The sequence below is a fragment of the Hipposideros armiger genome, unplaced genomic scaffold (genome assembly GCF_001890085.2).
Source record: "Hipposideros armiger isolate ML-2016 unplaced genomic scaffold, ASM189008v1 scaffold_140, whole genome shotgun sequence".
NCBI classification, from domain to species: domain Eukaryota; kingdom Metazoa; phylum Chordata; class Mammalia; order Chiroptera; family Hipposideridae; genus Hipposideros; species Hipposideros armiger.
Genome location: NW_017731490.1, coordinates 1,357,663 through 1,362,861, shown reverse-complemented (window position 1 = coordinate 1,362,861; position 5,199 = coordinate 1,357,663). Strand labels below are relative to the sequence as shown.

Genomic DNA, 5,199 nt, shown 5'->3' with positions numbered 1-5,199 from the left:
GTCATGTTTGCTCTGGGGATTATCAAAGAACTTGCCCTTCAGTGGCCACTCAACCATCTTTGGATTTGGTTGCCACAAGAACTGTTTCATGATTATTCTGGTTCTTCCTCTTCCAGGCACATAGTAGATAGGTACTTCCCCACTCTCCCTTTGTGGGTGGGCATTGCTCTGCGACTTTCTTTTGCCATGAAATGTGAACAGAAATGATGTGGGGGGCAAGTTTTCAGATGGTACCTGTGCTCACTAGGGTCCTTGACAATACAGGGCAGAGCCCCCACTGTCACATCAGGCCTTAGCATGAGTGAGGAGTAAGCTTTGTTATGTTAAGCCACAGAAATCCGTGAGCCTGGCACAGCCCAACTGGTATTTTGGAAAAGAGCGAAGCCATTCAGTCTGTGGGTACTCATGTGAATCTATCGCCTTCCCCCAAACACTGTAAATTCCAAATTAGGTATTGGTTTTATTTTATCATCATAAAGTCCCCCAAAACAGAAAGTCAAAAATTGTAAGATTTCTGAAGTTTTATTTCTAGTACATTATTACTGCTTCATTAAACATTGAGTTTTGTTTGAAACTAATTGTTCAGGTTTTAAGGTGGCAATAACTAACTCACTAATAAAGATTGGGGTGGCATTGCGGATAGCTCAAGTGGCAAACTTTGTGAGCAGGTGACCAAGGATGATCAAAAAGGAATCTAGGGCTACTGCACCAGACTTGTTACCTTGTTTTGACAAGTGCAGTTTCACTTTAATTGTACGGAATAACGATTTGTAAGGAGAGTGGAGATGCACTGGGATTCATTTTGGAAAGGTGATTCAAAACACCTCAAGACTGCACAATGCTCTTAAGTCTGCTGAGAAATGAGGTGTGACATTGCCAAGTTTCCATGTGAAAATGATGATGCTTGTAGACTGCGAGAGAACGAACCTAAATTATTCTATTGTGTGTTCTGGTTGACTGACACACAGATACATCTAATCAAGGCTGTGTACTGCCAAGAATTGAGTGTCTTCTATTTTTCAATTTTTGGAAAACTACTTGATAATTCAAAAATTTTTTTCCAGCAAGAATCACTCACACGCTTTGTGTTCATTTATATTCGTCGGTTATGGTTTAGTTGTAATCCAGGATTTTCTTACTGATTAGCTATGCACGGCTTATTTCAAACCATTGAAACTTCCAGCATCCTCCTGGTCTTCATGTTTCTTTTTCATGTGCAAAATTATGAGGTTTCCTAACTTCCCCTCGAAATGTAGTTCTTATTGCATGAAAAAAAAAAAAGAAAACAACTTAGTTGAACTTTAAAACAATTTAAATACCACAAGTTACCATCGTATGCCAGAGAAATTATCTATCTCTCTTATCTAGCCCAGAAAAGAAAAATGCAAACTAAGAAACTGAATTATCCATTAACTATTTGATAATAAAACCTTCCTAAATGTATCAAGGTACGGTTACTTATTCTTAGATTTTTTTTTTTGCTGCCTCAAATGTAATCTCATATATATTTTTTCTAATTCAAGTAGGCTTAATTATTTACAATAACATAAAAAATTGCATGTAAAATATATATTAGAGAGGATGATACCCCCAGAAAGAAATTGTATTCAGTTTTCTACCTTCCCTTCATTACTTGGAATTCAGGTAATACAATCTCTCTTTAAACTTCTCCCTGGATTACTTTGCATTATTCCTTATTTGTTCCTTGAAAAGCTTCTGCAGATGAAAGGTTATTTACTGTAGCCCTTTGTACTCGCTAAAACTTAATGGGAAAAATACTTGTAAGCAACGCAGTGGCATCTGTCAGAAAGGCAATAATTTGGTTTCAAAAACCTGTCTGATCCATTTTTCTTTTCCTTAGGCTCTGCCAACGGATACAAAATTGCATATTGGTGACTCAAATGGACAGAAAGCAAACACCTAAAGGAACCCCTCATTCAGAGGTACTCCGTCTTCTATTTTTCTGCGTGGATGGGGAGTCTTATATGATTCATGAGTGCTGGGGTAGGACAGCAATTCCGGAAGGTAGATGTGGGGTTTGAATGGCTCCTCAGGTCATTTTGATGCAGTCCAGTGGTGAAGAGCCAGTGTGGGCTGTCCTTCTCCCCTTGACAATCATTGCCCTGTTTTTGATGAAGTGTTTCAATAGTGTGTGTGTGTGTGTGTGTGTGTGTGTGTGTGTGTGTGTGTGTGTGTGTGTTGGGGGTTGGGGGGAGGAATTAGATAACATTCTCTTTAAACTGAAATATTTTAGGTACACTTTGCAATGTTATTGAGAGTTTCAAATAGCATATTCTCTATAGCCATCTTTGTTGTCCAGGATGTGCCCTAAAATTCTGGATCGCAAATAAGATTTTCAGGAAATGGGCCCTTTACTGTGTCAGTCTTAAATAAATAGGCCCCCATTTTTCTGCTATGCAGAGCAGCATAGAGGAAACGGGGACATACAAGTTACCTCTAAGGGCCCTGACACGGCTTTGGCAGTTCTTGATGGTTTCTAGGCACTCTTTGTGTTCAGTCTGTATGGCTTTCGAGTTGCCCAATTGGGTCCCTTCAGTTTCTGGGTGTATTAAGGCAGCGACTAAGTCTGTGTGTGAGACTTTTCCAGTTTTCCTTTAAAAAAAATTTTTTTTTGCATTATTTGTGGCTCCCTTGCCGGATCCTCTTTTCACCCCTCCCCTATGACATTCATGGCCCTCAGTGTTATAGGCCTCAGGATACGACCTTGACCTTCCAGCCTCAGTGCCTCCCAGCTTCCCAACAATGTACACAGTCTTCCAGCCCGATATTTTCTGAGAGTTCGGCTCTCTCCCTTCACGCCAGGCCTTATCCATGCGTCTCTCCATGTACGGAATGTGCTTCTAGCTTCCTGTGATAATCAGGACACCCCGAGGAGCTTCCCAGTTCAGTGAGTGGCAGCATCATGTACCATGTTGCCTGGGACAGAAACATAGGGGGTCGCCTCGATTCCTTCTTTTCCCTCCTCCCACCATCCATCTACCCATCAGCAACTCCTGTCAATTCTATTACCAAATATATCTCTCACGTTCTCAGAACTCCTCACCATTCCCCAAGGGCCACTCTTATCCAAGCAACCACTTGTTCTGGACCAAAGCAGACCCCTAACTGGTCTCCCTATTTCCACATATGACCCACATGAAACATCCTTCACTCTGCACCATCATGATCATCTGAAAGTATAAATCAGATCATACCACCCCCTGCTTATAACCCCACGGTGGCTCCCACGGGCTCCAGGAATGTGGTGTCTGGCGCCTCCTCAATTCACCCCCTACTTCATTCTTTGCTTTTATATTCCTGTTCACAGGTCTTCTTTCTTTTCCTTGAACAGCTGACACATAATCTCCTCTGAGCCTTCACATTTGTTGTACCATCTGTGTGGAATCCACTTAGCCCCAAATCGCTGCTTCTTGAAATTCAAGTCTAAGCTCAAATATCACCTCATGTGAGAGGGTGTGCTTAATCACCAAGCATAAAATAATCACGTGCAACCCTGTCACTCTCTGTCCTATTAGTCTGGGTTGTCTGCACTGACATTCTTATTTATAATCATTTGTTTATTGTCAGGCCCCTCCCTCCACGGGGGGAATTATTTTATCTGTTAACCACTAGCTGGATCCCCAGTACCTACAGAGAAGTCTGAAATATTTTCCTCACAAATGCCCGTTGTCTCAGCTCCCCTTATGGAAACCTACCCTCCGTTTACGTACTTGTTTCTCCCGTTAGAGTTGAAGCTTTTCAAGGGCCTGCACCCTGTTCAACTCTTTATCTTCTGGTGTGTTTTCTGTGGGGCAGACACTTAGTATATATTTACTGAATTCAACTGCACTCTTTTTGTTGTTAAAGGAAATTGAGTAACAAATTTAAGTAACGCTCTGGAGGACCCGAGAGAAGTAGAAACAATTAGCAGTAGCCTCAGTGACAATACACTGTGTTCATTTTCAGGTAGTAATTCTCAGGTAGGTAGTATTTCCAGATTTTCCTATTCAAAAGCTTACTCTACGGAACCTAATAGTCAATTGGTTCAAAAGGAAAGGGAACAGAAATGGAAAACCGATGAGCAAAGGAAAAAGCTCATGTCCTCAGAGGTTTAATCAGCGCCCACTGTGCGTCATGGATTCCTGACACTATACGGACAAGGGCATGGATTGGAAGTGTTAGGAAGAAAGACAGCAGCCTTCAAGCAGAGGAAAAAGGAGAAGGAATGATAAAAAGAAGTGTGATGTTCAGACTTCAACTTTTGAATCAGGCTAAGGAGGGTATGGAGAAAACTTCCTGAGTCTCTACCTTGGCATTGGTTACTGTGCTCTCCATAGCAGGCAAAGAAAAGACACGCTCCACCCTCAGGAATGTGTAAATTGCTTTTAGTCACTTTCCCCAGGAAAGTAAGACATGTCAGCTTGGAAGTTGTTAGGCTGCCAATCCTATTGTCAGACAACCAGACATTTGAATTCAGATGTGCTGAAATTCCGTTTGGGGGTTTTCTGCCACAAATCCCTAATATACAGAGAGAGACCTCTGGTCACAAAATTAGTAGGCTTCACACATTAAATTTCTTTCCAAATGTATTTTAAACAGCTCTTCTCAGAGTCCTGGACACACATTACAAATTGAGGTATTCAACAAGGCTGGGACAGATGACAGGGAAGGTTGGCAGTTATTTCAGGAAGAGCAACAGTCATCCACTTTCATAGCATCCATTCTTCCATTTTTAGTCATTCCACGAGTATTAGTGGTAAGGCAGTGTATCACAATGCCCTGGAATTAAAGCTAGGAGTCAGAGGCTTGGCTCAAATCCTGGTGGGGTTACCGATTGGGAGGGTTAGTTTTATGTGCCAACATGGTGAGGCCACTTTATTGAACCACATACGGATCTAGGTGTTGCTGTGAAGGTGTTTTGTAGATGTGTTTGACATTTGCAGTCAGGTGACTTTACAGAAAGGAGATTATAGTTGATAATCTAGGTGGGCCTCATTTAACCAGTGACAGGCCTTAAGAACAAAACTGAGGGCTTTCTGAGGCAGAAGAAATTCCACCTGTGGATAACAGTGTTAGCTCCTGGCCTGAGAGTTTTCAGCCTGCCTTTAGCCTGCCTTGCAAATTTCAGAGTTGCTCAGCCAGACTCCAAAATTGCATAAGCCAATTCTTAATCTCCTTCTCTCTCTCTCTCCCTCCCTC

General features: G+C 41.9%; 1 long non-coding RNA gene across 1 annotated transcript in view; it reads left to right on the top strand.

Moving 5' to 3' along the window:
- The first annotated feature begins 1,887 nt into the window (after window positions 1-1,887).
- Window positions 1,888-5,199, top strand: part of LOC109386845 (uncharacterized) — an 18,854-nt gene continuing 15,542 nt past the window's right edge. The window contains exon 1 of the long non-coding RNA XR_002124862.1: window positions 1,888-1,943. This is a non-coding gene — a long non-coding RNA (uncharacterized LOC109386845). The remainder of the gene's footprint in view (window positions 1,944-5,199) is intronic.